This window comes from Mauremys reevesii, linkage group 16, assembly GCF_016161935.1.
Source record: "Mauremys reevesii isolate NIE-2019 linkage group 16, ASM1616193v1, whole genome shotgun sequence".
Taxonomy (NCBI): domain Eukaryota; kingdom Metazoa; phylum Chordata; order Testudines; family Geoemydidae; genus Mauremys; species Mauremys reevesii.
Window position 1 is genome coordinate 29,871,660 of NC_052638.1, and position 24,273 is coordinate 29,895,932.

The 24,273-nt window shown below is 39.9% G+C and overlaps 1 long non-coding RNA gene across 2 annotated transcripts in view; it reads left to right on the forward strand.

Moving 5' to 3' along the window:
• The first annotated feature begins 11,464 nt into the window (after positions 1-11,464).
• The window catches only part of LOC120384754, an 80,358-nt gene continuing 67,549 nt past the window's right edge, over positions 11,465-24,273 (forward strand). The window contains exons 1-2 of one of the 2 annotated variants that reach the window (XR_005589091.1): positions 11,468-11,570; positions 23,685-23,751. This is a non-coding gene — a long non-coding RNA (uncharacterized LOC120384754). Of the gene's footprint in view, positions 11,571-23,684; positions 23,752-24,273 lie in introns of both variants that reach the window. The other variant, XR_005589090.1, reaches the window with a different exon arrangement.

Genomic DNA, 24,273 nt, shown 5'->3' on the forward strand with positions numbered 1-24,273 from the left:
ACACTGCTTGTTGCGTTGAATCAGTACTAGTGATTTAGTGGAAGTGTTCCCTTTTCCACCCAGAATTCCCTTCACACTGCTCCTACTTCGAGATGGGGGGACTTCAAATAATGGCTGTAATTTGCAACAGGTTTGGTAATAAAATTTGTGTTTAAGAAACTGATGGCCCAATTCTGCTCCCATTGTATCTAATGGAAGCAGGAGCTCTATTATCCCTAATAATTTACCAATAACTATCTTTGTGATTATGGAAATTAGGATAAAAGGAATAAAATCTTATGGGTCATGGCTCAACCTGACCAGGAGAAGATTTTCAATCCCATGTATGTTGCATCTAATCAAATAGCTTACCTTTTGTGGATTCTGGTCATGTGTCTTCCTCAGTTTCCCTTTTCCGTGGTTGATTCATTGTCTTCCTCTGGTGGGCCTCAGGCTCCCAGTATGGCTAGATTACTGAGGTGACCTAGTCCTCTGCCTATGTCACAATGATTCATCTCTTCTGGAACTGACAAACAAGTACAGACACAGTTCACCCCATTGGCTCCAACTTACCCTTTTCAGGTGAAATGGAGTCCTTTCCTAGGACACACTATTCTTTGAAGATCCTTCAGGACTCAATGCAGGTTTCATTGTACCTAACAGTCCCTTCATCTGTGGGTATCAGCTTGCCTGCTGTCATGGATTTACAAGAGATGTGCTACACTCCCACTTTTAGACAGTTTTCTGGGAGTACCCCTTTGGAGTGCCAGACCACAAGGGGTAACACTTATCCACAAGAGTAGGGTACATGGCCTCAATGTCTTGGAGACTGAGCCTTTGGGCCCCAGCATTCCTGTGTCTCACTATAAGGTCTGTACGGTGAGTCCAGCTAAGATAGGCTGTTGTTCAGAGACTTTTATCCTCTCCAGGGATCATTGCACTTCAGCAAATAGCTGCAGCAACACCAGATAACCTTTCAAAACTGAGTAGGTTCATTAGTCAAATGGAATACAGTGCTGGGAAGTCCTTAGGTTTGCATAGAGAAGCAAAGGTAAAAGTTCAGAATGGCCTAATCTAGGTTCTGCTTCATGGACCCTGTAGCAAGCAACCAAGGTGCAATTATGCATACTGCTTGCTTTGCCTCCCTGGACCTCTTCTTACCTAAGCCTATCTCTTGGCCTTTCCCAAGTTCCTTCCTGGACTCTGTTTGCTCTTTTTCTAGACTTCTTCCCTGGGACCACTGTGGATGGTTCGGTCCTTCCCACATTGTCTCTCAAGTCTTGGTCTTTGTCAACTTCCCTAAGCTTGTTCTCCTGCCAACTTCCCACAAGCCTTTCATCTGACCTAGCTGCCACATCAGTGTAATGAAAGAGAGCACAGGGATCCACATACATGCACCCCACGACTAGTGCCCTGTTGTTACACTGTACAGATGATTAAGTATATTTTAACCTGTAACTTTAAGGTTAGAAAACTACTCTACACTCTCATTGGGGCTGTAAAAGTAACTGGAATCTTCCGTTAGAAGTAAAAATGAAGTGGCTCATGTTAGGAGGAGAGAGTCCATGAACAAATCACAGCAATCTCCACACTATGTATTATGCACTGGACACAAGCATATACATGGGATATAAGTCAGTGGTCTCCCCTACCATCTGTTGATCAGCTGGTGGAAAAGACTGAAGGAGCAGACTATTTGCATAGCTAGACCTACTTTGCCAGGTGATCATCTGCTTTGCCAAAGTGATCAGTTTTGGCTGATTGGGTTAAAATTCACTTACACCTTGGATGCAGAAGTAATGAAATGTTGTTATCCTTACTGTATGACTAAAGGGTAGTGGAACTATACTTAATATGCCCTAAATGAGGGGTTACCATAAATTTCATCTCACTTGCTAAATGGAGATATGATGCTAAATCCAAATGAAAGAAGGTGTTTTTACCTGGTGATGTTGACTCTTTTCAAGGGCCCTTAAATGCTATTTGATCCTCCCTCTACAATGTTTAAAGACAGAGCTGATTACACTCATTTGTGGGTCCTTGTTTCTGCCCAGTAATCACTGGAACTGAAATCACTAGTAAGCTGATCAAGAGATCTGAGCTATAGATCTGATATGAGAACAGCATGGCAGTGAAGAACAATACAAAAAAAGAGAAGCAGTGAGGTTTCCCCACTATCTGCTGAAATCATTACGGACTGGAGTAGGCCGTGGAACCTCAGAATGTGGCATGACAGCTAAAGGTGACAGCGACAGGAAGTGTCGGAAGACAGGATACTGGGCTAGGTGGACCTTTGGTCTGGCCCAGTATGGCCGTTCTTATGTTATGTGAGCAATGGCAAACTGTGACAGTGGCAAGCAGCAGCAGAGGTAGAGGCAACAGGCTCAACAACACTTTCTTTCATTCTTTATCCTCCTCTCTCTTTTCAAGCCACTCTAACCTGCAGTCTGGGTATCTGGTACAGAAAACTCAATATGATATATGCCTGGATAGTTTCTTCTCTCATTTACAAAGTACATCTAAAGTAACCGTGTGGAGGTCAGTTCTGGATTTACAACTACGTGACAATACAATCTAAATGCATCTAATACATACTGATAAAAATAACTATGATGCTTACTTTCAAAATTATGAAAAACACATTTGTCTGGATAGTATATGATAAACAAAGTGAAGTGACAAAACCACATTTTTATAGAGGATTTGTCTTTTTGTGGGCTGTTTTCTTGGATTTAACCTGTATTATGATGTTCATGTTCAGATGCTACATAATACATGTAGAATGTGACTTGCTTTGAAATTATATCTGTCTTCAATGCTAAAGATATCTGATGAATTATTATCCATTTGAGCATATACCCGTAGCTTGGCTGTAATCTTGCTCAGGACAAAATATTTTTACTTCGAGGACATGAGTGAATAATGGCTTTTGGTCTTGGCATGTGAAATACATTGTGTGTGTGTGTGTGTGTGTTCTAAAGCAAAAATAAACACAAAAATCTTTAAAAGATACAATGAAGGCTAAAAGTGGAATCTTTAAAGAATCTGTTGTGACAAAAATGAGAGCCATGCAGCAAAATGCAAGAATCTGCAATGTCAAAAACAATCTGATCAGGGTGCAAGATTTCATCCATCTGTTCCAGCTACTTATATGTAGGATGACCTAGGATCAATGAGATTCACAGGCCCACTGGCATTTTTAACCACATTTGAGCAGGATTAGCCAACACAGTGAGAGTAAGAAAAGCATCTGAGGAACCTCTGATGCCATGTCTACACTACTGATGTTGGTGTTACTAGCCCTGTGGATCTGAACAGAAGGCAGCAACAGCAGGAATTATTTTGTAGAAGTGCCCAGTGTAGCTACAGCAATAGATGAAAAATCTCTTCAGAGGTCTTCAAAATTTGACCTTACCAACTGCCAGCCTACAAGGATTAAATCATTACATTAATAGAATTGGGAATACCTTCCCAATATTACATTTATGTATTAATAACTAGCAAAGCAAATAAACTCTAACAAAAACAGAAATGAGCAATTTTTTTCCTGTTTATTGTTGCACTTCTGAATTCACATCCAACTAAATGTTAGCAAAGGGTAATATGTTACAGAAACCCACAAAAACATTCTAAAATGGCCTTTCTGAATAATTGAATATGACTTTGTGTTTTTACCAGAATTCTCTGTAAACTCAACATGGCCTCAATGAGAGTTTACCACAATATTATCTACAACATATCATTTACCAGTATTTCAGCTAGCCTTACTGTAAGTGATGAACTTCCTACCAGGACAAATATAGCACGATTTACTAGAATGTAGTTTTTGGGCTCCATGAGTTCTCATCATAAGGAAAATTATAATTCTATAGCTCACAACAGGCTGGACTGAAGCTGGACTTGAAGGATTAACCAACACAGCGGAGAAGTGAGAAGCCTGCTGCTACTCCCCACCCCCTTCTCCCACACATGCAGATTACACAGTTAGTGTATGGCGCAGTCGTGACTGGATTCCTGTGGGCACAGTTCTGTTGTGTGTCTTACATGGTCCATGCAAGGAGTGGACAGATACCATGGGTTTCCCTTCCCTGTTCACTTGTGAAAGGACCAGCCACAATCTGACCTCTTACTATTCAAAGAGAATAAGTTACAGATTTCTCATTTTTCTTACGATGTCAATGGGGTTGAGGGGCATTCCATCCCAATAAGGTGGGGGAGAGGTGTGACTGGTACATGATGGAGGATATCAAGGGATGTAACAGCAGGCATACTCTGTGTGCACACTACTAATGTGGAAAGAACTCCCTATATTCCCCAGGGGAGGGGGCCCTCCACAACTTGCCTTACATGGAGCTGCATGCAATCTGTGTAATCTAGTCCAAAGGGAAAAAAAATCTTTTTCTTCCCTTACAGTAAGGCAAGTTCTCAACGGCAGAAAGCCTTTCAAACTCAAGCAGCACAAGCACCTTTTTATTAATAGATCACATTCTCACACACCTATCAAACAAATTATCTCACAGAAGTACTTTGCACGTAGATAGCACCTTCCTTCTCAGGCAGTATAAGTGCTTTAAAATATTAATAAAACAAGGATCACAGCAGTCCTATTTATACAAGCGGCACACTGCAGCACAAAGAGGTCACATTACATATCCAAGTCCACACTGCATGCCTAGTGTTAAAACCCAGACATGTCAATTACCCCCTCCCTAGCCACTAGTCCTTTTCTATATAGGAAGGACCATCAGGGTTACTCCTCTGGGGCAGGAGGACTTCAGTTTTCTGACTGTTAAAAATACAGTAGTTTATAAATAAACCTACTTATTGCAATATCAAAGGACACATGCCTTTACATAGACCTAGTAGCATGAATAGTTCCAATGCTTTGAATGGAGCAAGATACTACTCAGTGTGTGTAGGAGTATCAGAATCTGGCTTGGCATTGAAATGGATTATCACCAGTGAATATTGCTTAGCAGTGAATTGGATATTTCTTTTAATTGACTGATTATCTCCATGTTCTTCTGGTGACCTCCAAAATAATAAAAAGAGGGGCAAATGTACTGGACCATAGTTGGACAGCGTCCATCCACAAAATAGTGGTAAAATATTTTAGTACCAGGCAAAGCTTTGACTAAAAATTATCATCACTGGATGGTAAAGGTAAATTAAATTCCTTTCCCACTGAGGGCACATGCCATTAAAATTCGTTCTTATCTAGCATTTCCCTGCAAGACTTCAGGGTAAAACTGAAGATGTCTTCACCTGTATTTGAATTCAGGTTTGTTTTCATTTATTGTGGCTTTGAAAAGTTTTGTACATTGCAAATATTGATGGCCATGGGAGTATCTGGTGGGTGAAGTTTTTTGAGCGGGGAGAAGGACTGTTCTTTAACTTCAAGGTGCAATTCTGCCTTTAGGGCTGTCCCTAATTATATTCTGTTTCCCCCTACATTTGGAAAATGCTGACTCCGGAGCATTGCTCTGATCCATATGCCATTTTACAATGTTGCTCTGGCAGTATGAATGTGAAAAAGGTGTCACCCACTCTATATGGGCATGAAAAGTGGAACAAACATGGCTTCTCCCTGCTGTACACAGCTGGTTACTTTCATAACCATGTCATACTTCAGTGGAAATGCACTTGCATAGGATGGCTACTGTACTTCAAGGATTTGGCTGTAGCAAACAACTGGAGCCCGATTGCCCTTGTTTGTTTCACTTTCTTCTTATCAAAGATTCAGCAGAAGAAAGAAACAGGCTTTTGCCCATTTCAACAAGTTCTTCCCTACTAGTATTAACTTTTCTTCCACTCTGCTCAATTTCTGTAGGCGAGAACATGAGAATATGCCTCAAATGTGTATATTTTGTGACAAAGGTGGCAAATTAATATTGCTTCAATTCTGAGCCGAATTACCGAGCAATCAAGAGCAGACTAGAAAGTTGGCATGTTGCCCCTGACTATAAGAACTCAACTTGAAAAAGTAAGAGAGTCTCTCAGACCCATCAAGATTCATTTATGGCAGGAAGGTGGCAACAGTGTAATGTCAATCTCCCTCTTTTCTGTCCCTATCCTGAGCTTGCTCAGTGGAGTGAATCTGATCTTGCTGGGGGCAAGTTGTCGCCAATGGGAATGAAAGGCTCATTATTAGACAACAGCCCTTTGATGAGTGTCAACATTCTTTGGGAAGTGAAATGTGTTGAGGAAAGAGAGTGAACCACTACAACACCAGCAGGGCTTTCCTTTTTTCAAAATGAGCTTCTCTGTAGCTATGCCTTAATTTCTTTTCCTTACCTCCTTCCCCCACATAAAAGGTGAAGTCTCTCAATTCAAATCTGGTTTTGCTGTGAGGAAATTACTACATTTTTGCTAAGGTACCTGTGTGAAAACCTGCAATTATTTCCCCCCCTAAAGTGGAATTAATCCAATCGCTTTTCACTATGGAAAAACCCACTATGTTCTGTGGATGAAATGGCAACATTTGCAAAGTTGGAAATGATTAATTTCACACAACACTCATTGGTAACAGCATGTCATAAATAGGATGAGGATTAGTGTCAATAAAAGTCAGACTGAGAAAGAAAGGTCAAAATCAATGCCATATATATATATATATATAAAAGAGAGAGAGGAACATTACTAGACTAGGGCAATTATATCCTAGCTTACTTGTCTCCCACTTGGAAAGCAACATGTTTAGTTGCTTCATTAACACTAATATTCTTTTTGGTGGGTTAGCACTGATTTCGATTCTTCTTTTTTTTATACATATGATTTCCACACATTTTCTAACCTCCAAACTCCTGGGCTTCTGAACTTTGATGCTCACTATCACCAATAACATGCTATGGCTGTAGGCCTAGCTTGGCAAGGCCTTTCCTCTCAAATAGTATTTAATATGCAGGCTAAAGCAATCCTTTGACACAATGTATAAACAGCTTAATATTCATTTAGTGAACACGGGGAAGCAGTAGAATCAGTAATATTGCAGGCATGTTTGAATGAAATCACAGAACTCAGCACTAGAACTAATTTATATCTCTAACCTGAGAGCTACATTTTCACTTTCTCAACTATATTCAGAGATACGATATCTCCAGGTTACTGGAATTTTAGTTGATACTAAAGGGATCTGAGACAGTTGGTTCAAGGTAGTTGAAAGAGTAATGTACAAGAGCCAATTTTTGCTATACCATTATTTGTGTAGGAAACTTGAGATGGTGACCATTCACAAGAGTAGCTCATTGTGAACCCGAGCTATTTCTGCACTGGCTCTTTTCAACAAACATTTTTTCTAGAGGTCAATCAGCTTTAAATCAATTTGTTAAATCTATGTAAACTTTGTATCACTTTCATTATTATGACCAGCACCTTCCTTCATTTATATTATGGTACAAAATATTTTTTTTGAGGGGGTATCTTTTTTCCAGTATGATACTGCAATTTTATACTATTCACTGACATTTCTACATTCTCATTAAACTCTCTCTCTCCCTCCTACTTAGAAAATGAAACTTCAGTTTTCACAGAAGAATTTTTATCATATTTGTAGCCAACTGTGATCCTTGAGCTTGTCTACAAATGAAAATTAATCTGGAATAAGGGAAAGTGTGAATTTAAAGCAAATTAACTGTTACTGAATTAACTCCTTGTGTGGGTTGCTGCTGGCTATGTAGATGTACCCAATGTGACTTAAGATCCTAAGCCTTCAAACAGGACTTAGGCACCTAAGTCATTTAGGAGTTCTTAAAAGTTTTAGCCCTTGTCTATACATGGGCCCAATTCAGCTATTGGTGGTTAGCAACCAGTGAAGCTGCACCAAATCCCATGTATAGACATGAAAAGGTATGATTTGCACTGGTTGAGCTTGTGCCACTTCCAATTAGGGGCAAACTCAGCTAAGGCAGATGTCAGCTGACCTTGTCTCCACTTGGAATTTGTTCCAGTAAAGGTAACCCAGTTCCCAGCCATAATGGCTGAATCTGGTTTAGACAGGACCAGGTTGTAAGTACCTTGAGTTAATGACTTTCTAAAAAAATCTGTAAAGAACTTGCACAGTTTTGGCACCACAGAAACAATTAGTTTGAAAGTTTTTCTTCTGTGATAAAAGCAAACTGATTTTGCTCTCTGTGTGTGAAACGTACTTTACTTGCAGTGTAGTGTCTCAGGTTCCAGTGTGCCTCTGTGTGTCTGAGAAGGACAAAGGGTAAATAAACCCTCCAAGATTTAAGTCACATTTATATTTTCATTCCCAGATGAGCGTTTTTATCCCAGTCTTTCAATAGCGTCTATGCCTTCTAATAATTATCCCACTAGCATATATGAAACTTTATACCCCCTTTTAAATGTGCTTATCTTTGCCTCTGATAGAGAAGAGGGAAACATAACAGAGTGACTGAGAGAGACTGCTGACAGGAGATATGGCAAGAAGAGAAGAAGAACACAATGCAATAGGACAATTTCTAGACTCCTCTCCACTTCCGGAGACCGTAATGACCCTAATCACACAGGGCTGCATTGTGACATTTATGACACAGCTCTGAGTTGGGAAAAGGCAGCGCACATTGTACCAGGTGTAGCATTAAAGACACGGGGCCTCGAAGAGACTAGCTTTCTTGATGCTGCTTCTTGTGCCTTCTCCAGCCATGAACATTGAGCAGATGAACCAATAAGTGCACCAGCCTATGCGTCAGTGCATAAAGTGAGTGGCCATGAACTCACTTCTTTTCCACCCCATTTCTAGTGGCCTATTCTCCAGATTTCAGGGAGCAGAGATCCTACCTTCAGAAAAAGCAGTTAAAGAGCTGTACAAGGGCTTCCTGCATGGCCCTCTGTCCCTATAAACCAATTCAAGGACATTCATGGTCAGGTCCATGGGAGTGGCGGGGGTCATGTAATATATCCCTTCCATTGTGTAGCCACCTCTCTCAGCTACATTGTCACTACATGGGAGCTAAGAGGTAGGGATAACGAAAAGAATGGGAGCAGCTGCTCTACTATATTTGGAAGCATATGGCAAAATTTCTGGGCCCCAAATAATCTCTGGCATTGATTAGGTCTGAGGCATGACTTGATTGCATTCTTGTGTTACAGGGTCCTCTAAGACAGTACGACGAAGGAATCTGGAATGGTTCTATTCATATTAACTACTTCAGCATTCAAACTAGTTATGAGATGGACTTTAAAAAATCTACTGCCTTTGCCCCTTTTTGTATACATCACATTATTTTGCCCACTGTGATGGCAGATTTGCTTGTAAAGCCACTGTCCATAATCTGTGAACCTCCTAGGAATTTGCTTGTATGATACACTCCCTGTAAATGTGAATTTCTACTAATTTATTAGGAGGCAGCCTAGATGAGGAGGCAGACACAGGAAGCAAATTCAACTCTTCCATTTGCTAGAGATCACAGGTCATTTAATCTCTATATATTTAATATTGAACACAGAAATATCATACCAAGAAGCTGTATAAGCCATTCAAGTTCATTTAAGACCTAATTTCAATACATTAGTGAAATAGGTGAAAATGTATTCCTCAGAGGAGTTCAGCATCCATCACCCTTACTACCTAATATTAAACTTTTCTAACTATCTAACTTGCACCTGACAGCTTTTCCATTGCACAGATAAAAAGATACAAATCAGAGTTACAAACGTTCAGGGTTGCTTTTGTACCCTCTTTCTTCCCACCCACCCATGCAAATGTTGGGTTACTAGTTAACCTACAACACACATGCTGTGCACACAATCTGTGACTGCAGTTAAAACAAGATCCAGCCACCGATTCAATATAGTCATTATCTGGAAGTAAATATAAAATCACTGCTGATAAAATGTGTGGCTGATGCAAAGATTGGCAGAGTGGTGAAGGATCAGAACAGGGCAGTCCCACCAAGTGATCAGCACTGCTTGGCTCATTCAAACAAATTGCAAATGCAAAGTTATACAACTAGCAACAAGGAATGCAGGTCTGGGTTTAGTGTGTGGATGGTGTTGGTGGCCTGTGATATATGGGAAGTCAGACTCGATGATCTGCTGGTCTCTTGTTTGCTTAAACCAATGGTGGGCAACCTGCGGCCTGTCGGTAATCTGCTGGTGGGCCATGAGACAGTTTGTTTACATTGACCATCCACAGGCATGGCCGCCCGCACCTCTCAGTGGCCGCGGTTTGCTGTTCCCAAGTTATAATTTCTATACACTGGTTTTAGACAAAACAAAAAACAAGTTTATTAACTACAAAAGATAGATTTTAAGTTGTTATAAGTGATAGCAAACAGATCAAACCAGATTACCTTAGTAAATAAACATAACTGCAAACTGAGATTAACACACTAGATAGATAGGATATGAATTAGCAAATTCTCACCCTGAATGATAAACAGGTTGGCAGAATCTTAAGGCACAAGCTGTCTTGGCTTTCCCAGATTTTCATACACAGGCTAAAAATCCTTCTAGCCTGGGACCATCACTGCCCACAGTTCAGTCCTTGCCCATCTGGTGTTTCTAGGTGTGGTGTTGTAGGGAGAACAAGGTATCATCATGATGTCATTTCCCCCCTTTTATATCTTCTTCGCACTTGCTGGAAAGCTCTTTTGCTGTGACCTGGGTCAAACGGTTCCCATTGTGTAGGGCTATCTCTGAGAGGTTTGTATTGTACACAGTTCCTGGGGTAATCCTTGTGCGTGTGTGCACTTTCTCAATAAGCCATTTACATTGTTTGGCCTTTTTACTGCTGTAGCTGAAAGGCTGCTTGTTGGTGTTTTCAACCTCACAACATGTTTCAGTAAAACATATATAGCTAAACTTCATAACTTCCCATACGACAATAGCACATACAATCCAATGATATTTTACTGTCTAGCAGATCAAGACTTTTAGAATGACACCTCACAAGGCATACTTTATACAAAGCATATCCTAATTACATGACAGTGGTGAATTTTGGGGTGCCAGGGTGTCACAGATGATTTCTGAAAGATTTATGTTAGCCAAATACAATTTATGTTTTAGTCAAACACAAGTTACTGGGCTCAATATAGAAGTATCAGGATGAAATGTAATGGCCTGAGATATACAGGAGGTCATATAAGATGATTTAATCTCGTCTGGCCTTAAACCCTATGAAAAATTACAGTTACATGTCATATCTTTAATGTTATGATTATGACCATCACACCATCGTGCTATACTTTGTAACAGAATGTGAAAAAAAACCTTTCATAAGGGTAGCCTACCAGCCACATCAAAGTGCAATTTTTAGAGATGTCCCAAATTTGTGTTATTTCTTTGATACACCATTGTGACAAGGTGTACGGGACCCTTGTGGCCCCTTGCTGAAGGCCCTGCTACATACTGCCCCAGGAAGGAGCAGTAGAGATGGGTCCTGCAATCCTGCCTAGAGAAGCCTTGTTGAAGCAGCCAATCAGAGCCCAGCAGGTTCAGATAAAAGGAGCTGCAGGTGGTTAGCAGCTCAGTTCCTGGGTGAAACCAGAAGGGTGATGAAGGGGTTCCTGCTCTGGCTAAAGGAGTTTGGTGGGCTGTGTTTGCTAAACTTGGAAGTGAAAGGACCTGAGAACTCTAACACTAAGGTAATGGATGGAGATAAGATGGGTGGGAAGAGACCCACCAGAAATGCAGCAATAACTAACTAAAGGAAACAGTATGTGGCTGCTATTTATAGGATCCCTGGGTTGGAGTGTGGAATAGTGGGTGGAACTGGGTTGCCCTAGTAGCCACTGGTGAAGGGGCATAAGCTGTGGAAGGGGTATAGGGTTCCTTTAGAACCCTGAGCAAAGGGCTGAAGACCTTGTAGAGAGCAGACAATTTAGTGAACTCTTTGCTACCCAAGAAGGGCTTTACTTTGACTGTGTGACTTGGCTGGATGGCTGAGCTACTGATGACCTGCCTAGTAAGGTTGGCAACCTATGGGGAGTGCGAGGAGTGGGACAAGGGTGGCAGTACCACGCCCAATTGCTTGGATGCACTTGGGAGGTGAGTGCTCCCAATCACAACTCTCCACTCTTGGTAAGATTAAAGAGACAAGGAGGTTAAAACATTATCATTTAAGACAACTTACACTTTTTTCTCCTTTATTTATGCATGCACCCAAACACTTAAACCCTATTTTTGAAAGCATCATAGTTTTATCTTTAAAGAAAACAAAACAAATACCACCTCGCGGTTGGGTGGGCATCCCTGGACGTTGTCTATGAGCACCATTAATTCTTATGACTCAGGCCTAGCAATTCATTCATCTTGTGGTTGGAACTTTTGGTGCAGTAATTGGTATAACAGGAACAGGCCAAATCCTCAAGCCACTCTGGAGGTACAAAGCCATTTTGAACATCCAGCTGGGGAGTACTCTTCAGTACAGACTACCCAGGTGGCATAAAGCCCAGCCAAGTTGATTTGTGCACCCCCACCCCACTGACATAGATGACATTCTGTGGGTAGGAGAGGCATGGACAGAGCATATTGCACTCTGCAGATTCTATACTGACAGTTGTCTCTAGAGTGTCAATGCTACCTGTACAAAGTAGAGTACTCCTGAGACTTATTCAGTCTCAGACTGTTTATAGGAATCAGGGAGAGGATGGAAAGGTGGCAGAAAACTGTTTTCTGGTATGGTTGGAAATAAAATGAAATTTCAGTTTAAAAAAAAACCAAACAACCTACAGATGTCTAACTTTCCCTTTAATTTTATGTGAGTGACTGTATTTGACCCATTATCATAATTAAAAATTGAACATTCTAGTATGAATGCCATCTTCAGAATTACCTACCCTATATACTTGATCATATGCTGGTTCATTTATAAGCCAACTTCCACAAGATGGATAAGTAAAAATGGAAAACTTTTATAACCCGTTCATAAGCCAACCCTATAATTTTGGCTCCTGGGCCATCAGGATAAGCCGCTGGTAGGCCGAGATAGTTTGTTTACCTCAAGTCTCTGCAGGCACAGAGGTGCCTGCAGACACTAAGTAAAGAAAGTGTCTTGGTGTGCTGGGACGCTTACCCTGACAGGCTGGGACAGCAACTGGTGGGGAAATTTTTTGGTGGGGAGAAGCTGGGAGTCAGGGGAGTAACCCCTGTGACCACTCCTCACATTCTCCCCCCACTCTTAGCCTGGAACACCCACACTCTCCCCATCCCATCCCTTCCCACCTTATGTGGGGAGGGCTAGGGGAGGATGTCTCTGGCCTGGCTGCAGCCTTCGCCGGCAGGCTGGGCAGCACAGCTGCAGCTGCTTTGGAGGCTGCGGGGAGAGCAGTGTGCCCAGAAGCGGAGAGACTCTGGGCCCACCTCTTCCCTTCAGTCTCTGCTGGCTGTGCTGCCTCTCCTTGCTCCCTCTGTTAGGGGGAGGGGCTTTTTCCCACCTCTCCCTCTCTATACCTGTTCATAAGCCAACCCCCTTCTCTGGAGCTTCGCTTTACTAAAAAGATTTGGCTTATGAACGAGTATATATGATAGTTTTATTTGTTTGTTGTCCTTCCAATGTAAGAGGACTCCATGCTTCCCTACAGAATTTAGTTTTTAATAAACTTGTTTGTTTTTTCTTTTCTATTTTTCTCTGCCCAAGTACTTCAGAATTGTCAGACCCAGACAGCTTTTCTTTTAGAATAACAAATTCATTGTTTGGTCTGTATTTTTGTTTTCCTTTTATCTTTCTTGTACTTTGTTACTATGCATGCCGGCTCCAGGAGTTTTGCCGCCCCAAGCAGCCAAAAAAAAAAAAAAAAGCCGCGATCATGATTTGCGGCAATTCAGCAGGAGGTCCTTCGCTCCGACTGGGAGCGAGGGACCCTCCGCCAAATTGCCGCCGATACCTGGATGTGCCGTCCCTTTCCGGAGTGGCTGCTCCAAGCACCTGCTTGCTAAGCTGGTGCCTGGAGCCGGCCCTGTATGCATCCAATGACTCATCAGTGCCTTGTTGTTCCACTTAAATGCATATATTTGTAAAGTTCTTGCCCTTCAGTAACATTTATTGAATAGCAAAAACCTTCCAAAACCAGCAAACATCCAATCTACTTTTGCGGTGTAGTGTGCCTGTTTATTTCCCTAAGAGTACATCAGAACATACCTTTTTAATTATATATCTATATATTAAACAGTTGGTCTCTTTTGTGCATGTGCCACCACTTTTTTCATCATAATAACAAACTGTTACCCACTGAGTTAGGTGACACACTGCTGACATGGATGTATGGGCGTGTACATGAACACGCACGTGGAGGTAGCTGGCACACAGTCTATTTGACTGGTGAACTCGCCTACTGCATTTGGACACTTATGCACCGCAGTTGTAAAAAACTCTCCTATAGAACATAGTACATCTTTGTTAGTGAAAATTCAAATTCAATAACTAGTTATGCATGTAAATTTAACTATTGGTTGGCTTTAAGAACCTCCTCACATCCAGGGATCATTCTGTTAGAACTGTTAATTTCCTTACTATCTATTTCTGAAATGTATTTGACTTGCATCCTTTATTAAATAATGGGACCTACACCTTGAAATAGCTCATGTCTGATGTCCAGTAGTGAGAATAGTGGAGGAAAAGACCAACTCCAGGATCCCTGCCTCTCAGTTATAATGCACAACCAGAATTGAGTTTAAAGTGCAATCAGTTTTTTTTTTCTTAGTCTTCTGCTGAAGCCATTTTACACAGTCTTGTTTCATCAGCTTAGTACTCTGGTTTCAGGTTCATTTATATCCATATTTTAGCACTAAAGTCAATTAAACATATTCAAGAACCCCCTCTTTCTGATGGCAGCTATGGGTTTTTCTCTGGAATTGTTCCTGTCTCAAGACCGTATTTCATGGGTGAGATCAACAGCTGCCACAGTTCTGCTTGGCACAGTTAGGTGGGGCTCAAAGCTATCTTTGTGCTGCTTCAATCACCAGTGTTGCAAGGGCCTCCTGCAAAACACAGCAGCCTCAGGGTTGCTGCCAGTTTTCAACGTTCTCCCCCTTCTCCCATTGGTATAGTGGGGACAAAGCAGCAAAGGTGGGAAGAGGTAGCAGACCCAGCTATGCTGGTCTTGGGCTAACCAGAGACTATTTTGCTCTAGGTGGAATCTTCAGATTAGTTTTTCATGGATCTTTATCACTGGGGCTTAACAAGGACTGGGATCTGCCCACAAGACTCTCCTTATCTTTGCCGCCTCCCACATACTGTATAGCATAAATGTCTCTCTCCTTAATTTAAACATCTCCCATCACTTCCCCCTTTTTATCATTATTTCTCCCCCTCATATTCCTTTCCAGTCATCTTTCACTCTCATGTGCTTATTATCATTCCCACCGTTTATTTAAGTGGCTTAACGAACATCCATAGTTTTTCATTCAGTTCTCGGAGCTCTGTTTTAGTTACTATGGTGCAGCATCTTCCATAACTAACTTTAGTTTACTTAAAGATTTTTAAATGTTTCATTATCACTTATTAGAAGAAATCATATTTAGCCTTGGCGTTAACTTTTTTGTCGGTATTTCATCCACAAAAGCATGCACACTATTTTCTCCTCACTATTCTCCTTTCGGTATAAAGGCAAAGAATCTTTGGGTGCTTTAAGCATTCTTTGTCAATAAGTTACCCTCCTTACATCCACTGAAATACTTTTCTATCCCCTTCCCTGATCTCTTGTTCCTTATGCACTGTACTTGAAACATTTATTCTTTAATCCTATTCTAGTGCAATCTGTATTTCGCTCACTACCTTGACCCTATCACTTTTCAGACTCAGATTCATTCTGCATTCTTGTGTGCTTCTTTTGCACCCTTACTTTTTTTGTTCACATGTTCTTGTTGGTATACATAGACTTTCTTTAAAGACCTCAGCTGATGCATTTATCACCATGGGTATTAAACCATCCATTTAATTTGTCCTTTCACCTCTTAAAGTGGGTTATAACAGTGGCTCTTTAATTCAGCATAAATGAAGATGTACTCTGTCCTACAAGCAACATGCTCTCCTTATACATGCTTCATTGTGAGCATATCTGATAACTTTTGCCAGAAATAACCAACATTATTTCATTATATATCAGTGACTACCTCCTACTTCTACGGCTTTCATGATGGATTTTTTCCTCATGGAAAATGTACTAAGAGTTTGACTGAAAATTGCTGGTGAAAAATACTCTCAAGTTACTAAAAACAAAGTCAAGTAGCAGATTAACTTTTGGTTGCAAAATTAGCAGAAAGACCACTTTAGGTTCATGTGGATTCTCCCACACTGAAGAATGAGGCTACTGTGGTGGATCTAGAACTGCCTGTAATAGAGTATTGATAAATTATCTTGACAGCGTGTTAATGTTGTAGTAAGATTGCCAGGAAGTTGGGAGCTGGAACCTGATACATAGTCTCTTAAGTACTTGGACAGTGTATATGAGTCAGCTGTTTTGAAATTCTACCTCAGATACCCTGTTGAACTCAGACCGGGTTGGAGCAGCAAATCCAAGCTGTGGAAATGGGGGGGAAATAAAAAGTCTTTGGCTGGGTTTAAAGATCTCTCCATCTCCAAGTCCTGGGGAGAAGAGACAACCACGCTGCCAGAAATTAGGAATCTGGGGTAAAATAGAAATGTGGTTGAGTACTCTTATGTTATGCTTTGTTCCTATTATTAAGAACAGTTTCTTAAAAATTATTATTTTGGTCACTGTATTCACTGCTGGTTACAAGCTCCAAAGGAAACAGCAGGTATCAAATCCTGTTGGAACTACAACACTTTATACACTGGGTTTTGTAGCCTAGAGCCAGAAAAGAGTGGGAAATTCATGAAATTCCATCTTGGGAGAAATGAAAACACAGATGAGAAGGGGTCAGAGGTGCAACAGCTGGCCCTCTCACCAGGACAGCTACACTTGGAGTACTTTCCTCTTTCCTGAATATCGAATTGCTTGACATGGAGACAATATATTGAAGGGCTATTGTAGTTGTGCAGTGGCTCAATTCTAATGCCTTATCTGTTAGGCTAGGTTTGCATTCTTTGAAAAATGTAACATCAAAAGGGAAATTTTTTTTGTGGCCAATATGCTGGACTGGGATTGAGAAGATGGAGAGCATGTAAGTCAACCTACTACAAACTTCTTGTGACCATGTGCAAATGACTTAGTATCCCTGTATCTCAATTCCCCATCTGTGGAATGGGGATAATAATTCTGCTTCTCCCCCACATATCTAATTAGATGGCAAATAGTTCTGGGCAAGGACTATTATATATACAGTTCCCACTACAGTGGGTTTCTAGCATCCTAATATAAATTGTAGTCCACCATAAATAGAGAATAGAGAACTTTGTAGCAGTTGTATCATGATTTGATGATTAAGAAGGACAACGCTTCATACATAGAAAGGCTAGAAGCAGCCCCAGCATGGGAGAGAGCAGTGCTATTAAGCTATTCTTGAATGCAGCTTGTCAAATGCTGAAATTAGTTTTCTAGTTTGAAAGAGCTGCATTCAGTTTAGTCTGTTCAGTCTCTTCTGCAGGCATTTTTACCACAGGCATTTGTGCCAGTGTCTGATCCCAAGATCTGGCATGAATAAATATTGAAAGAGTATTGTTTGCTACTAATTCACTGTCATTTGTTTAGAAGTCGCCTTCTGAGGGAGAAGCAATATCCTGTTACTCAGGTAATCAAAGGTGGAATAGAAGGGAACAGTTTGTGGAAAAACCCACAGGCTATAAAAATTGTTTGTCCAAACTGTTCACTGGAACCGTACTGTGGAAGTAGAGAATCCTTGTCAGTTCTTTCTCTAACAGTACAATTCCACCTGCACAGATCAAGATCCATTTTAGAAATAATATGGAAATGGGGGGAGGGGGGAAGAGGGAGAAGACTAAATTCCCAATTAATTGAACCAGCTCTGATTGCAAATTTGGCTCTCTGAAACTTTCAGTTTATTACAGTGACACTGATTGTGTGAGATGTTAATTTTCATATTTCTTCCTCTAACAATAGCTCAGTTTTCACAGAACAGTGATGGGCAACCTGCAGCCTGCAGGTCACACACAGCCTGTCAGGGTAATCCGCTGGTAGGCTGCGAGACAGTGTTTACAGTGACTGTCCGCAGACATGGCCTCCTGCAGCTCTCAGTAGCTGCGGTTCGCCAGTCCTGGCCAATGGGAGCTGCAGGCTTCCTGCAGCTCCATGATGATAAAAGCATGAAATGTTCTGCATCTTTCTGATCATATGTAGCCACTTCACTGTTTTATAGATAAATGCAAAAGGTCAGTCAACTTGTGCCGGGGCTTAAGACTGAAGATGTAAAGAATCATTAGGGAGCAGCGGTTAAATAAAGTAGGGCATCATGTCAGATGTACAACAGCACTGCAGGCTTGGCTTGCTTCTCAGAGCAAAGCTCGTGACATATGTTGTCTTTAGGTTTCCAAATGACTTATAGCACCTTTTAAGATATGTTGGAAATAAAGACTCCAGGCAAAGAATAATTCAGGCAGGAGACCTAACGGAGGGCAGGGGATAAAGAGGAGACAGAGGGAAGACAAAGATGAAAGCTTAACAAGAGGAATTTTTTTCTTTAAGTTTAAATAGGGGAAAGCTCAGGTGCTGGAAAAATGCTATTTGGTAAAGCTGCCTAGAAAGTTGCTATTCACACAATGCACCATACTAGTCAGATACATTTTATTTTTTTAACATGTTTCTCATGGGAACATCACTCAGACCCCTCAAGTTATGGATGTGGCTACTACTCACTGCTTCTGTAGAGATGCCAACAGAAGCAATAATACTGAGAATTCCATGAATGATGGAGGGAGAGCATAAAGTGTGTGTGGGAAGGGCGGGAAGCAAAGAGGTAATCAGATACTTGTGGAACAGTCCAATTGCTGATCCTTTGTAATAGCTCTGCTAGTAGTAATCAGTTAATAGATAGACATGGGATGGGATATTCTATGACAATTAGTTGTGTGTAGAAAAGATGGAAGTGAAGGGAAAATAAATGAAATTGCAGGAGAAACTTCCCATTTTGCTACCACATGCATATTACCTCATGTATGCCAGACTCCTGGCTTATGTTGTCTACCTGTTTTGCAAATGAGGTGAAAATAAAAGGATAGTTAATTGTGTATTAAAAGGAAAAGATCTCTCTCGGCCTTTGATCATGAAATTTACCCCCAGTGCTCTATCCTGTACCCACTGATATCAGTGGTAGAACTCCCGTTGACTTTGGATGCAGGATCAGCCTCTCTTGACCTTTTTAAGAGTTGATTAATGATCTACAGCAGTGGCTCTGCTATATCGGGTCACATCCATAAACACTTCATGAAGGCCACATTCCAAAAGGAAAATGGTAAGACTCGAAGAGATGGAAGTAGAGAACCAAGAGGAGATAACAAATACAGCAGCTACAGGACCCATCTCCTCAGACCAAATCAGACTAATTTTATTTAGCCATTGGGGATATAAATGAACCCAAACCTGTTTGAACACCTCTGCATTGTTCTTCATGTAAGAATGAGTTTCAGTCCCTAGAAGAACCAGAGTTCAGTTACTCTTCCTCCCCGTTGCAACTGCAGCAGTAGAAATAGTAGACAGAGCCTTTATCAGGATGTCAAATGGGAGTTTATTTTTGATGTATATCCTTTCAGTGCTATCTGATGCATCTTTGAAACTTCTGGCAAACGATAAGGCCACTCAGCTTTAAACAAACAACTATCTCTGTTTCACAAGTAACTTAAAGTTGCATGGTTCTTGTTCTCAAAAAATGTATCTTTTTTGCAAACCAAAATAGCGTGAATGGGATTTTAGTGTTGACACTATTTTGTCTGCAGCCACCCCTCTTGCTCTACAGTTTAAATTCTGGTTCTTGGCAAAGATTTAAAGAAAATGGTATTTAAATATACAGAATTTAATCATTCCTTTAAGATTGATAGATTCCAAGGCCTGAAGGGATCGCTCTAATCATCTAGTCTGACTTCTAAAGCATAGGTCATAAAAATTCCCCAAATATATCCTAGAGCACACTACGCAAGCAGCCAACCAACATCACCAGACAGGCACTGCGGTGGAACCCCCAAGGCAAGCGGAAAAGAGGCCGCCCAAGAAATACCTGGCGACGCGACCTTCAGGTTGATATAAAAAAAAAAATACCTGAACCACCAGCTAGCAAATGGCCCAGGATATAGAAGACTGAGTGATGAATGAATGATATTGTTTTAGTAGGACTGTCAAGGGATTAATTGAATGATTAATTGTACTGTTAAACAAAAATAGAAAACTATTTAAATATTTTTGGATGTTTTCTACCTTTTCAGATGTATTGATTTCAATTACAATACAGAATACAAAGTGTCAGTGCTCACTGTACATTTTTTATTACAAGTATTTGCACTGTAAAAAGAAGAAATAGTATTATTCAATTCACCTAATACAAGTAATGTAGTGAAAACTCTGTGAAAGTGCAACTTTCACATGTAGATTGTTTTGTTTTTTGAGGGCAGTTTTGTAACAAATCTACATGTGTAAGTTGCACTTTCATGACAAAGATTGTCCTACAGTACTTGTATTTTTCAATTCACCTCATACTATTTCTCTTGTTTATCATTTTTACAGTGCAAATATTACTTATTACAAATGTACACTTTCATTTCAATTACAACACAATACAATTATATATGAAAATGTAGACACATTAAAATTTAAATGGGCATTCTATTGTTTAATAATGCAATTAAAACTGCAATTAATAGTGATTAATTTGAGTTAATTGCATGAGTTAACTCTGATTACTCATGATTAAATTTGATTGGCTGCTTTTCTAAAAAACTAATCTTTATTTAAACACTGTCAAGGTTGACCCTTGGTAAGTTGTCCCAGTGAGTAAATTACTCACTGTTAAACACTCACATCTTATTTCCAGTCTGAATTTTTTTAGCTTCCAACCATTGGATCTTGTTATACCATTTTCTGCTAGATTGAAGCGCTCATTATTAAATATTTGTTCCTCGTGTAAATACTTAGCGTAATGAAGTCTCTCCTTAACTTTCTCTTTGTTAAGCTAAATAGGTTGAGCTCCTTGAGTGTCACTATATGGCAGCTTTTGTAATCCTTTAGGCATGCTTATGACTCTTTCTGAACCCTATTTATCAACATCCTGCTTGAGCTCTGAAAGCAGGAACTGGACACTATGTTCTAGCAGCAGTCACACCAGTGCCAAATAGAGGTAAAATCTCTCTTCTCCTACTCAAGGTTTCCCCATTTATGCATCCAAGGATAGTATTTGCCCTTTTGGCCACAGTATTGCACCGGGAACTTTATGTTCAGCTGATTATGCACCAGTCTTCCATCCTGTGAATATGCCTTACATTCTTGGCTCCTAGATTTTGCCATATAAAAACAGATTGTTTGCACAAGCCCAGCTGAGCAAGTGATCCAGATCACTTGCTATCAGTGACCTCTACACTTAATTATTTACTGCTCCCCAAACTTTCCATGTCATCTGCCAATTTTAAGTGGAAATTTTGTTTTCCAGGTCACTGATAAAAAATGTTAAAGAATGTAGGGCCAACAACCAAACCTTGTGGGAACCTAATAGAAACATACTTGTTCAATGACTTCCAGTTTAGTTACATTTTGAGACCTATCAGTTAACAAGCTTTTAATACATTTAATGTTTACCATGATAATTTTATCATTCCAGATTTTAATCAAAATGTCAGTCTATTTCATCAATATTATTGCCTCTACCAACCAAAGTTGTAATAACTATCTTTTTTGAGGATAACTTGAGAGGATCTATTTTCTATAAAGCCACCTAATTAGCATTAGTTAAGATGATAAAAAAAATTTAATCAGGTTGAGTCCCAAATCAGCCAGGCTTGATGTCTGACAGCCTATCATTACACAGGTCATCCCATTTACCCTTTTGAAATATTGACACATTATCTATCTTCCAATCTTCTGGGACTTCCCCAGTGTTCCAAGACTATTGAAAATCAACATTAACAGTCCAGTGAGCAACACATCCAGCTCTTCTAATACTCTTGGATGCAAGTTATGCAGACCAACTGACCTTAAAATATTCAACTCTTGTAGCTGCTTAACATACTTTTTCTATTACACCAGTATCTCAGGGGTGTTGTATATGGTTTTTTTTCCCAAATACAGAAAAGAGATGTGGTGAATTCTTCTGCATTAAATCAATCATTTCCATCTAGTAATGGATCAATACCACTGTTAGGATTCTTTTTTCCTAATATACTTTAAAAAAACAAACAAAAAAACCCCTCTTTATTGTCCTTAACTCTTCTGTCTCTTTGCTTCCCTTCAACAGTTTTCTACTGATCCTAGTTTCTGATTTATATTCATTACTATTGGCTCCCCATTTTATATATGTATAGAGACAGATCTGCCTTCACTTCCTCTCTACACCAGGGATATTGTTGGGAGATATATATATAATATATATTTTTAAAAAACCAGTAGTGATGCCTTCCTCACTCATGGGATTGTAGGTTTTTGGAAATCTGGTAAAGTATTCTTAAACCATTCGAAATTATTCATTCATACCCAACTGACTTGGCTCAATGGTTTTCAGATTTGTGAAACTTGCCCTTTTAAATTTCTGTGTATGAATATGTAATCACTGGCCTAGACTCTCTTCTGTTTGCACATTATAAATGTGACCAAGTTATGATCACTAAGCTACCATTCATTTTTAGTTCAGTGATTCATTCCTCTTTATCTGTCGAGACAAGGTCTAATATTGTGGATGCAAAAATTTGAGTTGGGAAAATGTCAACATTGAGATGCACTTGGTTTATTCTTAGTGGAATGAGTAACTGTTATGAATGATGTACAGTATACAATTGTAGGGAAAGGTGGGCTTTTCAAACAACGTTAGTGATGTATAGGGAAGTGCAATGACCACACAAGGTTTTAAAACAGCTGCATACAAAATGCTTGATATTAAATCTGAAGTTTTGGACTTCCATTTCTTAATTATGCAAATACTGCTTTTCAGTTAATATCCTACAAGGAAAAGATGCTGTGGGGAGAAGGCCCAAGCCTGCAAACTTCTTCCTTTGTTTAATTAGTCACTGTGATGTCCCATGAAGGCCTGACCCTGCTCATTTTAAAGTCAGGGACCCTAATCACATTAATTCCCCATGGAACAGGAAGGGGATCATACTACTTAACCTATGCAAAATCAAAGTGTTCTAGATTAGGTGTGTTCAGGATTGTTTTGAGTTAGTATAAGCAGGACCCAATTCCCAGAGGAAAAGATGTTATGCTAACATTGCTCTTGATTTTCATTACGATTATTGCTATTTTAGTTTAATCAATGCTTAGTGCTTACATAATGCTCTTCATTTTTACAAACATTAACTAATAGCCATTAAAAATGCTGTAAAGTTTCGGATGGCTGCAGGGATTCCCTTAGATGAGAGATTCCAAAATACTAGCTACAATATGGCAATTTAATGTCTCATAATCAAGCTGCCTGGAATTTTAGTAAGCTAATCAGATTTCTCTCTCAGTCCTGCCCATTTGCTTTAATGAAGTTGAAAACTGAATTTATTTTAATATAATGCTCACATTAATAAAACATGCTAAGCAATGAGGCAGGACAAATCAGGATCACTTGGGTAGGAAGTAGCAGTATGTGAAGCCTGCTGGTTTTTGTTTGCATTGATTTGAGGAGGAGGGAATAAGCCCAGACATTCATTTCTTATCATTTAGATGCTCCCCTGGCTTGCTTCAAGCTTTGAAAACTCAGAGCAAAGCTAGAAGAAACTAGTGGGCATTGGTAAGTTTTTTTTGTGTGTGTGTTTTGTCATCTCACTAAGGCCTCTTCCCCTATTTCCACCAACATTCTTCCTGGTTACTTCCAGCTCTAATTGGAAGAGGCCACCTGTCTACTGCATCATGGCAGAATTAATTTCATCTTCACTAAGCCATCCCTGAGAGATGGGAGTTAAATCATGTCTTGAACATGCATCATCATTTAGACATTGCTATGTATTCATTTCCAAGAAAAATGTGTCTGTATCCCAGATGCACAAGTATCATATTTTGCAGGCATTCTCATGTTAAATTTTTTTTGTTTAGTTGAACACTGAAGTAAATGGATGTTTTCAGCAAGCGTTTTCATTTTTTTTAAAATTTTGATGTCAGGCTAGCTACTGTTGCCCTTGGTTAAACATTTTATACCCACCTGTATACTTTATCCATTAGAAATAGTATTTTTTTTTAAGCTGGCTCCTTCTGTGTCTGGAAGTACATTGATACTGTGTAGATAACAGTTTCATTCTGATGAATGAAAGGAATA